Source organism: Delphinus delphis, chromosome 2 (assembly GCF_949987515.2).
Source record: "Delphinus delphis chromosome 2, mDelDel1.2, whole genome shotgun sequence".
In the NCBI taxonomy this organism is placed as follows: Eukaryota; Metazoa; Chordata; class Mammalia; order Artiodactyla; family Delphinidae; genus Delphinus; species Delphinus delphis.
Window position 1 is genome coordinate 165,256,218 of NC_082684.1, and position 12,758 is coordinate 165,268,975.

A 12,758-nucleotide genomic window follows, 5' to 3' on the forward strand; every position below is an offset into this window, starting at 1 on the left:
TTGCCGGCCGTTAATTGCTCTGAGTTGAAAAAAAAAGTTGCCCTTCAGTTGACTTAACCTACCAACCATATTGCTTTGTTTCCTTATCCATATGTGCAAATGTTAGGACCTTTGGAGGTACAATGCAACAGGCAGAGTAAGCTGATAGGGGCTTTCCTTCATCCTTTCCTCTTATTCTTTTCCCAATATTGGAGTTGCAGTTCATTTGTGAAGTCTTTCCGTACACTCGTTGTATAGGCCTATCAAAAAGTTTTGTTATGAAACCTTAATAGCAATGTAAAAGGAATCCATGTGAAATACTACTTGCACTGGCCAAGAAGAAATGAAAATGTTTGGTTTTTGAGAAATAGCTTAATGGTAATCTTTGGAGGAGATGGGATTTTAATTTTAGAAACAATTTGCACATGGAACCTAGTCTCCTTTAGAACCCTGAGGTGAAGGAAGTGTTATTTTTGTTCATTTCTCTTTATATTTTAAAGGTTTTAAAGATATATCTTTTCCTTCTGACATTACCCTGGAATGACAGTTGGAAATTCTGATTCAGTTTGGTGCTCCATGAAATGGAGGCTCCATGTTATTTTGAAATACAATGATTGTTTCTTCCATACAGTTTTACTCGCCTTTTATCCAAAACAAAAGGTCTTGATGAAATTACATTTTAAAGGACCCTTAAAAAAAAAGTATATACCTTTAAGACTTCTAAGTTTCAAAGAGCACAGAACGCAGCTCCAACATAAGGCTCTTGGGTTAGATAAGGTCACTTCGCTTGAGGATGTTTCTTCAAGTAAAAAATGAACAGTACAACAGGTGATTATTTCTAAGGTCGCTTAAAAAAAAATCCGGATTCCTCCAAAATAAAACCTTGAATTAAACTGGGACCACAGAATTCAGATAGATGGGTTCTTTACAAGGAAGAGAAAGTATCACATATTAGAGCCTCCCAGTAGATCAGACTTGGGAAATGCCACCGCGAAGCCTGTCCATCTCCTTACAAATCTCAAGATCTCCCAGTTTTGATTATGAAAGTCTCCGAAAATGTTTACACAGTCGAGTGTTTCCTGTTTCCGCACTTAATTTTTTTTTAACGTTTTTTCTTCTTTTGGTTCTTGAAACGGATTTCCTTTATTTGCACCAGTTTCTTTTTCTGAGTGTGCAATTTCTAGAGGTCTCACATGAAGACTTCACCATCAACTTTTTGTCTTCATCAAGTCGACGACATCAACAGTTATTCATCACTGGAAAGGCTACTCCAGGATCCTTATGAGTTTTCTGAAGAAGTTCAAGTGCCTGTGGAAAACTCACGCGAAGTCTCATTTAACCCCCTAAATGAATAGTAAGCACTACATAAAACTTCCAATGGATGAGTTAAATTACCCCCATTCTTCTGTTTTCTTAAAATATCCCTTCCAGAGGCTATTAGAAGGGAATTTCCCAAAATAGCAAGTGATGTTCCCTCAGAGTCACCTACATTTCAGTTAAAAAAAAAAAAAGTTACTTCTTGCTCTGATTGTTGGGTGGTCATCAACTCCAAACTTCAAAGTGAACGTGATTTCAAGTTCCGTGCGGATTCGGCGCTCTTCAACTCTGTCCTTTTAAGTTAGCTAGAACCCAACAGACCCTCGGAAGGCTGCGGACTAGGGTACTCGGGAAACGCGTCGAAAATTGGGATGGAAGGAACGAGAACGTTACAGAGATGGATAAAGAAGTTACTGGAGATAGCGAAGCCTGTCCAGGAGCTCCAGTCTTAGGTCTAAGTGCCCCCACGAGTGGAAATATTCAAAGAAAGCCGAAGACAGGAGCGCAGTGCGCGGCTTGCAAGATAAAGCGGGGGCGAGGGTAATTAGGGTGGAAAGAGCATCGGCTTAAAAAAAAAGAGAGAAAGAAAGGCTTCCTATGTTCGGGTGCCCGGTGGAAAGGGCACAGGACGCCCGGCCGGAGAAAATGACCTTCGTTTCCCGGCAGCGCTGCCTTCCCGATTAGGGAGCCTTTACCAAAAGGACCGGTTACAGAGAAAACGGCCCTTCTCCCTGTTTTATTTTTTAACTAGCAGCTCTCCGAGAACCGCAAAGAGCGACAGCCCGGACCTCCGCCCCCGATTGCGCCGCGGGGTTCGGCCCGGCCCAACGCTCGAGCCCAGGCCGCGGGGCACCGGGAGGCCATTTTGCGCGTGCGCGGCGCGCCACCCTCGGCTCGGCGGACTCGGATCCCGCCAATTTTGAAAGCGAGATTCCCAGGCCTCGGCAGGCTGGGGAGGCGGGAAAACGAAGTCGTGTCTCCAAGGCCGGACCCGGTGGCGAGCGGCGGCGACAGCCGGGTGCGCGTGATCTCACAAGGCGGCCCCCGTCCTGCCGAAGGCCTCTCCGCCCGGCAGGACACCGAGGCGCGGCAACCGGCCCCTGGGCCGCGAGAGCTCAGCGCGGGCAGGAAAGTGTCCCACGTCCCGGGAGGCGGCGGCGTCGCCTGCAAAGCCCTCAGAAGCGATTCCTTGCGGGGCCATTCCAGATTATCGCCTCGCTTTGCCCTCCTCCCTCCGGCTGCTTCAGATCCTGTGCCCTTTCTCCTTCAATAACAAGGTGTCCTTGGAGTTTAGGGTTTTGTTGGAAAGACTGTAAGCCAAATTATTAACAAAATATAAAACTGCCATTTGAGGCTTCCCGAAGGCTGAGCTTCAGCCTACCCGAAGGGTCCTCCAGTTGAACTTGTTTAATGGGTAGAACGGGCTCTAATCCCCTGGGAAGAAAACCTGACCAGGTGAGTGTCGAGGAAGGGGTGGCTGCGCGATAGGAATCTTAAGATCTGGGCAAAGGACCACACTTTAGGACCCAAATGCGAAGCCTGGGGCTCCGGGCAGGGCGAACCTGGAAGGTCCGGTGCTCTCGCACTCCGGCGGCATTGAGACCCCGGCGGGGCAGAGGATCGGGCGGTTGGAGGTTGGGATATCGCCTCTGAAAGCCGCCGGGACGCAGCGGTTTCCAGCAGAGTCCGCGCCTGCCTGATCCCCGGGGCAGAAAAGCTTCTCTGACCCAGGAGTCCCACGTGCGCCCAAAAACGGGGAGAGGAAGGGACGGCTTGGGGAGGGGGACCGGGGTAACAGCAGAGAAATGAAAGCGGCCTAAAATGGGCGACGCCCGGCGAGTCCTCTTTATCGGCGCGGCAGACTGCAGGAGCCGCCATTTGGTGGCGGATTTCGGTATTTCAGTAGCACGTTGTGCTGAACGTCACAACTGGCTTGTCTACGTGGCAAGGTCGTTTCGGAACCGCCGTTTTTAAAAATGCAAATTTCCCCCAGGCCTCCCCCCTTCCCCGGAGCACCGACCCCTCCCCCACTCGCGGTGGAGGGCGCCGCGTCTCGGCTCCCCCTCGACCCGGGGCGGGGACCTCGGGGCTGCACTGGGCTCCACCCGCGCCCAAGGGCTAGTGTGATGCGGGGTGGAGCCCAGCGCAGGACTAACGGGTGTTTTTCTCCCCGTTTTTCCCAGATTGCGAGCCCGCAGCTTTCCTCTCCCCTGCGGAGAATCTCATTTCCTTGGGGCGGTGACGGGCATTGTCTCTTTGCGGGGGTCGCGTGCCAGCCCTGGCCTCCCGCCTCACACCTCTCGGAAGCAAGGAAGAGAAAGGCGGGCCAGGCCTGGCGGAAAGGGACCCACCCGACGAGACGCGGCTCCTCGGGTAGTGTCGGGTTAGCATCCCGGACTGGCGCTTTCAGCTCGCTCCGGAGCCCCTGGGAGACCCGGGGAGCTACACACCTCTGGGGAGTGCCAGGACGTCGGCGTCCCACCCGGGGTCACCCTGTCTTACACGGTCTCCATTAAAAGCCCCCGAAGCGCGAGGTGCCTATCGAGAGGAGAACAAAGGGCCGAGGGGCGAGCGCAAGGCGAGTCGGCGCGCGCGGCTGCCCTTAGCTGGGCCCGACTCGGAGGCGGGGGCGCCAGGAGGGCCGACTCGCGGCCGGGAAGGGAGGCGGCGGGCGCGCAGCGGAGTCCGCAGCCCCCGCCTCCCCGGCGGACTGAAAGAGTCGTCTTTGAACCAGAGCTGCCATGTTGCATTCGCGGAGGACGCCAGTAATTTGACGCTCCCGAGGCAGCGACATCCCCAACCCGAGAGCCTTTCGGGGCCCTGCGTGCCGCACAGCAGTGGTCACAGCCCGAAGGGGCCGCGGGGCGCGGGCGGGAGCGCGAGCCCTGCGGGCGGCCGAGCCGGGGCGGCCGCGGCGCCGCCGCTTCCCCTCGCCACTTTCCTTCCAGGGGCTGCGGGGCTGCGCGCTCTGCACAGGCTCGGTTGCCAGTAGCAACCACACGACGGCGATTTGCAGCCAGGGCTGCAGCCGCGGGTACCGCCGCCGCTTCGTACATCTCGGTGTCTAGCATTTAGAACTCTAGGGGTTGCCCTCGTTGACATCTCTCGCCTCCACCCCTCCGTGTCCTCATCCTCCGAGACCCTCAGCTCCACTCGAAAGCTAGTACCCCCGGCTCGGCCCTGCCCCCATGGCAGACAATAGACAAATAGGCTCCAAGCGCACGCTGCCGCGCAGGCACCTGAGCCCCCGAGATCCCGGCGCTCGGCTTCGTCCCAGCCCCAGGTGCCCTCGTCTCCAACTTGAGCCGAAATTCTTTGTCAATGGCCAGTCCATTAAAAAGGTTTTCTAGATATCAGCAATAAGGATGGTGGTAAAGAAAGAAGTCAAGATGCCCACTCCCTCTCTAGTAACATCGACACAAAGAGCTTAGGGTTGTGTCTGCCCTTGGTAAAGGTGGCTTTCCTCTGGGTTATAACCACAGGCAAACGCTACAGCCTTCCCTCTTCTTTGTCTACCACGAATATTTTGCACGAAATTCATAATATAACTGCTTGTGTAGCTCAAACATTACGTCCAGATACTTGTTCTTATACATAAGTGGATGGAGCACTTTTTTCTCCTTCATCTCATGTGATAAACCACACCAGACGTCAGCAGTAGGGATGCATAAAGAAAATGATTGACATTAACCCTTATGAATCTTTCTGCCTTTTCTAATGTCTGTGGCTCTAGGACGTTGATTTAATTTTTAACAGAACTCTTGTTAATGTTTTAAACAAGTTTTTATTGAAGAAAAATCTTAAATGTATCCAGCAAAATATTTTGATTAGCTAGTAGGATAACCCCGGGAAATACATGCATTGCCAAGTTTCATCGCTCTTAACAACTGACCCGGTTTTAAACAGCTATTAAGTTAGTGGAGTGTTCTTCCTAGATTGACATTTAATGTAAATCACAGATGTGCTGAAATTTTTAAGTTTAAAGCTCCTTGAGGACAAGCACCTGTCTTATTTATCTTTGTATGCTCCGGAGTCCCTTTAACATAACTCAACAAATATTTGTTGAATTTCCAGAGGATTCCAGAAGTTCAACAGCCCTTGTGAGAAATAAAACTTACTAATAACTACTATAAAGCTTGGATATCTTTAATGAACTCAATGAAAAGGTAAAGATTTTCCAAGCCAGTGGCACTAATCAGATATCCTCATTCGTGCATATTTTTACCTAATTATATTTCGAATGTGGTGACTGTACTAAAAAATATCTGACAGATGTTTCCAGAATTCTAAGAATAAGAACTTGTAACTTTGTTATTTTCCCACCAAAGGTGTCTGGAAATTGGTTAAATAGGCATAAGATGATATTTTAAAGTGACTTTCATACAGCACAGGCAGGGTGTTAACTGTCTTCACAGTTCAACAGGAACTCTTAAGGAACTACTATTGGATACTGCAAATCTAAGACAATGCAGCTTGAAATATCCTATTTAATTTAATCTTTAAAACATACTGAAAATAGTTAATATGTCTTAATCATATCTGATGGTAAACTTAAATCAACATGCCTCCTAAAATGCTTCTTAGGTATGATGTTATGAAAGGGGTTCACCTTTAAGCTTCACAAAACGTCAAGTTCATTAAATAAGACAGTTTACTTCAAAGAAGAAAGTTAGCACTACTTGGTTCCTGGGGGCAACATAATGACCTGTAGCTTGCCCAACACTCCCCACCTCCACCTGAAAAACACGAAAGCAAGGCTTTAGTGAAAAGTTCCTTTCTATGGTCTTTCAGGAAAGAAAAGCTCCAACAACTTGCTTTGGACCAAGTTAAAGAGATTATCTCCCTTTTTCATTACGACTGTGTCTTTCAATGAATTGAAGGATAAGATCAAAGTGCATTCATATTCATGTGAATTATCGCTATTGACTTGAATAATGATGGATTTCATTGTTTTATTTAAACTGAAACCAGAAATGCTGCTGCTTTTGAGTCTACACCCCTAAGGCTGTAGAATTTCTTCTGAGGACTCAAAAGCCAAGCAATTAGGTCTGACAACCACGTCATTTCCATAATGTACTTCCATACAAAGGACTTTTTACTGGAATTGGTTACATTTCTATAGAATCTTACCATGCAATTTTTGACTCCTTTCCAACCTTCTGAACAAGACTCCTAAGTTCAATAAACACTCATCCAAAATACTTAAGTATAAATGATACTGGGAAAATGGAGTGCTGTTTAGAAAGCATCTAGCTGTTCATGAATCAGAAAATTAATGTTACCAGTAATTAACTCAGAAGAGTGTTTTTCCTTTGAACATGATATATTACAGTTTGTTTTCTAGTGTAACTGAAGAAGTCAGTCAGGGTAAGCTTGGGAAAATGTGTTTACCAGCTGTTTCTTTCTAAATATGCCTCATGACAGTTATCTTAAAATATATTCATTTGGGTTCTCTTCAAACTATGCCATCATTTTCTAATGAGAAAGAGGTTATGAGATCTGAAGGACTCCACTCACTTTTACTAAATAATCATTCTGCTCAAATTATTCACCAATTAAAATTATCACTTTGGAGACCACTTCTAAGGAAATTCATTAGAATAAAGTAAGTTTACAACAGAATGATATAAGCAACCTTTAAAATAGGCTTAAGGAAATCCTTTTTCATGAACTTAATATACACAATTCGTATAGGCTCTCTAAACTTAAAGACAGACCTTAGTGCAACCAAATCTATTATATTATCATGGTCTGCATTGGGTTCTGAGAATACACTTTCCAAGAAAGATAACTGACATCTTAATTGGTATCAGTCTTAGATGTTTGCCATACGTTTAAAGCATTATGCATAAGCATCATATTAAAAAAAAAATCAAGGTTTTTCTATCCAGTTATGCTACAAGAAGTCTCTATCTTAATTGTCCCCATTTGGTGTCCTTAGTATTGCAAGGCAATCTTTAAGCCAAAAGTTTTTTAGTAAGTTTGGTTCTCTGGGATTTGACCATAAATATACTGACATTACTTGTATACATCTAATTTTATCTGTAAACTTCCAAGACCTTCACCCTTGACATAATCAGAATGATAAGCAATTACGTATTATTTCACCGGGAAAAATAAAGCAGTCCTAGAATAAAAAGCATTTCTTTACTATTCATTTCCTGTTTTATTAATGGGAAAGGCATTGGTATTTTCTTCATATTGGTAGTCATTAATCTTTTCTTATGTGGTCCATATGAAAACCTTTATTCTTCGCTTTAAAAAATAAATATGAGGTAACACTGGAGTAGGACGTAAAGTAGTTCAGCTTTAGCAATATTCAGATGTTTCCTCAGAAATACCAAAAAAAAAAAAAAAGGCAGGAGTTGTGTTGTATAGCTTACTTGGACTAAGGAAGATGCAAATCATAGCGCAAGTTATCTCCACTTAAAAAATGGGAAGCTGTGCCACTGAGTCTTCCAAGTCTAGCCTACGTTTTAGCGGAGCTCTCTCTCGGCTCTGATAATCTGTGGGGGGAACCGACGTGCAGGGTGGATAGACAGCCTGTGCTATTTTTGTGAAAGCACAAACCTTGAACACTGTCTCTCTGTACTTTTGCAGTATTTCCTAGGAGTCAGAGCATACAGTCAATTATTTTTCAGAGTAATCAATGAGCAAGAAGTTTTGGCTTGAGATTTGATGTAGCGAAATGACGTCAAAAATTAAAAAAAAAAAACAAACCAAAAACACGAGGCTCGCACATGCGCAGTGACATGCAGCTTTTTTTCCTTTCCTTTTTTAAAGTAAGGTTTGGGCTCCTCACTCAGCCTTTGGGATCCGGCCTGCGCCGCCGGGGTCTAGGGAGCTGACTGATGTAAGGTGGTGTAGGATTCCCACACCCCACTCCCGGCCAAGAGAGTCTGATCCCCCTCCCCCGCTAACGGGGCTCTCTTTTTTTAAGTCCCTGGAGGAGCAAGTCAGGGGAAGCAGGGCCGAACGGAGCGGCCGCCGCGAGCTTTTCTGGCTGCGCAACGCTGCGGGGCCTTTGCTCCCGGGGTTCCAGCTTCCGCCCGCTCCGGGCTCGCCCCTGCGAGTTGGCCACACCATTCCCGGGCCCACGGGTCAGCCGCGCCGCGGGGAGGATCGGGCCGGGAGCCGTCCGCGAGAGCCCGCGCGGCGGTGCGGTGCTTGCTGGAGGCCTGGCCGGGGGAAGCAAAGCGAAAGGACAGAGGCCTTCTTCATCTTGCAACCCGCCCCCAGCAGACGTCGGCTTGCGGCATCTGCGGCCCCTTCCCTTCTGATCCCCAGGCCGGCGGCCCGCAGGGCTACGAGCAAGCCGAAGCTGGGACCTCCCCCCTCGCTCACACCCGCAGGCCCGCGGCCGGCCCCCGGAGGCCCCGCTGGAGGGGGGCCGCCCGCGCGTAGCCTGCGCCACGCTTCCGCACTCTACCCCTCGGGCCGCGCGCCCCCGCCTCTTCCTCCAGCCGGCGCTCCCGGCGCTGCCGCCCCCGCGGCCCCTTTTCGGCCCAGCCCAGCGACCCACGGCGGGGGCTTAGCGGCTTTCTGATTCGAACGATGGCCTGACCCCAACCCCAACAGATTCCCGCGCCCCCTCCCCGCTGAGAACTGCGCGGAGTGCGCGGGGGTGCCCGCTGGAGTCTGAGAAACTCTGGCCTAAAGGAAAAGCCGAGGACATCGGAGGAGCATCGTGTTCTTCCTTTTTCCTGCGGCTCCGACACCCCGTCCACATTGAACGCAGTTGCCTGCCTTAAGGCTAGCGCCGTCGAGCCGGGGACCCCGTGCCCATTGCGCGCGCGGAGACCCGCCTACGTCTAGCTTCGCAGCGTCGGCCCAGAACCTTCCGCTTGCGGCGGGCGGGGTCGCCGCGCAGCCCTGGCAGGACCCGCACATGGGGGATGCGTGAGCCGCGTCCTCCTGGGTCTTGGCCTAGATGCGCGCTTGGTGGGCTCCGGGTTTTTTTCCCTATGTGGCACCTTCCATCTTTTGTCTCTTGCGTCCAGTACTAATAAAAACGTGGGAAAGGAATAGCACCGACCTTGTCTCAGAGAAGTCCAAGGCCAAGATTTTAAAGGGGTGGGGGGCCTGGGGAGCGCTGAGAAGGAGTGGCTGACAGACTTCTATGGCAGGGTGCCTAGAGGGTATCTGGTGGTGCGGGGTTCGGGTACAGCCTTAAAGGAATACTCACATAAGTCTTTAAAAAGAAGATATTCACATAACACACACGCACACCAAGCAGCAATAAATTGGTCTTTATGCATGTCCCACTGCCTTCGAAAATGTTATGCTGTATTTCAGGCATTAGAATCATCAATTTTTAGTATCAATCACTTTGTGCTATAATGGTGGCTTTGGAGGTGAACTTATTCGTGTGTGGAATCCCCCTAATCACGGTTTACTTTGGAAGTGGAAAGGATGAGTTCAATCTATGCATCCACTGAATTCCTGGAAAAGGAAGCCATGTACAGGCGTATCTTTAGAACTTTGGGGCCAGCAAAATCACTGTCATTTAAACATTTTATTGGCCTTAACACAAAGAAACGTAAACACTTTAAAGTCTGAAATATAAGGAGTTGACTTTAAAAGGCTTGAAAAGCAAAGAATAGGAAACAAGACACAAACACAACATCAGCATAGAAATGTTAATCTTCTCTTTCTGGATGGAAGTGTCCGAGTCTTTTCTGCTCTGCTGACAAACTTGATGGCACAACCGGTTGGTCTGCTAAAACCCAAATGTAAACTCCTGAGGCTTTTACTCAAAAGAGGAGCAGAGCAACATTTAAGATGTCATATGTTTGCTTTCATCATTATAGGTAATATTTTGAGTCCACTAACTTGGTTATGTAATACCTTTATTTTTCATTCAAGTATGTAAATATTATTAATTTTAGATTTGATGTTGGCAAAATGATTATTGTATTCTTATGACTTGCATAATTGCATGCAGTTGCCAAATGAATGCATATTTAAATACTACCATTATGTTTTAATTCTTTGGGGGAGGAGGGAAGGAGATTTCATATCTAGGCAAAAGTCAGCTAATTTTTCTTAAAAACAAGACACCTTTTATTAGTTAAGTGATGTTTTAGATATTCTCACTTCTTCCCCTAGGTTATCCTAAGTCCTTCTTCTTTGTTCCCAAGGCACTTAACAGTGCTGAGTGCAATAATAGCCCTTAAAACAGGGCAGGCTGCAGTATATGCTTATTTAATGAATTAAACTTTCTTTAGATGTCGATCTCCCACTAGGTTTCATGTCCTAGAAGACAAGCACATTCTGTTAGTAGTAGTGTCTGGCACACACTGATATTTAATGTTTTTGGCTTGGGAGAGGAATATATATACACTTGATTCATTCAACAGCAGTTTTTTAAATGTGGATATTAATATCTACTTAGAACATATAAAGCTTTAACTTTTAAAATTCTTCTAGAAGCTGAAGGAAAAGAAAACATGTCTGTTAAAATTAGTAAAATTTCTTTTAGGCACATGCAGAATATATTCCCATGATAATGGGTTTTTCTGAATTCCCAGAGCAGATTTTTAAAGAGAAACAGAACAGGATTTTTAAACTGGCTTTATAATGTTGTCTTTTTTGAGTCTCATTTTCATAAAAAGATAAATGCAGAAATGATTTTGAAATTACATGTGATTAGCTTTATACAAAAGGGGACAAAGTCTTCCACACAAATCTTTCTTGGAAACATTTTTGCAAGTTATTCAGATAATAAGTTTCATTCTCAATCAAATGTATAGTTTAATGTGTCAAGTACACTGTATATCTGTATTAAAGTCAGCTGGTACTTTAAGAAGAGTAATCTTAAATAGCACCTTTTCTTCCTTTTTTTTTTTTTAATTGAAATATCCCTTTGAATAGTTTTCTTTCCCACTGCTTAACTGTTAGAGGTGTGTATGTCATCTTGGGGCATTCAACTAGCTTTGTAAAACAGAATGGTATTTTATTTTATAGTTAGTAAGTTGAAAAGTGAGTCAGAAAATATAGATTGGCTTTGTCAGTAAAAGTAATCTTTCAGTTTTGCCATATCTTATATTTGAATTACTAACAGTTCATTTAAGTTTTACAATTAATCTGTTACAGTTCTCCATTTAATTTTAAGGATTTTAAAAAAGAAAGCTAGAATAAAGAGCAAAGATCTAGCTTCTTTAGTATGTCCAGTTTCAGATATAAAGTAGGAATTCTATATTGTGTTTCATCAGGAACAATACAGTTTAACCCACAGGCACTGTTAATGACAAATACTCAGAATCTATAGTTAAAAATAATTTATATACCACTTGAACTTAAGTTTTCAAACTTTGTAGGGTTCCGTAAGTAGACTGTTACGTTTATAGGTTTAGCCTTTTTTTCACTATTAAGCTCTTATCTCAACACGTTTCAAGTAGAAAATACATAGTAAAAAGAATTACTGAAAATGGCAGCTGTAGTCACTTCGGAGTTTGAATTGTTAAAGGACTGAAACCAAATATGGAACCTTTTAGTTTTAAGGGGATTTCTTTTTTCACAATGCAACAAGGAACTGAAAATAAAATTACAGTGAAGGTGTATTTGCCATTTTAATTATTTGTTCAACTTGTCCCTCCCCCTGCCCCCCAATCTCTAAATTAGTACACACAAAAACTTTAATTCTAAAGGACCTGTTTCCTTAGGGAAATGTGGAGATCCCTGTTAAACTTTATGCCTCAGAGTTAAGTAAAGGGATGTGGGTATCATTGGCTTCTGAACTCCGGAGCAAAAGACATGCACCTGTTCTGGGGGTGGTAGGGACCCGGCTGAACATACCTATTTCTCTCTCTGATTGCTAGTCCATTCCACAACTATTTGGGGCTTCACAAAATACCAGGACTTTATCAGAGCGCTCAAGTCAGAGTGAGATTTGAAAGATTATTATATAGGACTCACCCCAGCTAAGTTTGCATGCTCCCTTCTATTAAAGAAGAGATATCAAGAGGTTTCCTGTCTTGGCACTACTCAGCAGCAGCTGTGACTATCCGCTCACTTGACATCTGGCGAAATTGTAGTTTCTGATGGAGGAACATTTAAAGTTGAAACCTGTCACTGAAACATTTGGTATACAGTTTTCAGACACACTAGAAACCAGTGATAGACTACCTAACTTTTGTCAAAAGAAACTGGGTAAAGAATTAAAGTTATGTCAGCAAGGGAAGTCTGGTTAAGATAATTTCAATCAAGGCTTTCCAGGTAAAGATTCTCTCAGTTTCTTTTGGAAATGTCCTTCAGCAACAGAATGAAGCCTAAATTTAAAAGACAAAGACAACATGTTTAAAAATCACATAAAAGTGAGGAAACAGCAAAGTTGGTAGTAATTTGGAGAAAGTCAAGGAAGACAGGACGTTTATCATATTGTTTCCTCGTCTGCTTTCCTCACTGAATCTCTATGAGTGCTTATTAAATGCTTTCAATACAGTATAATTAAATGTATGAAC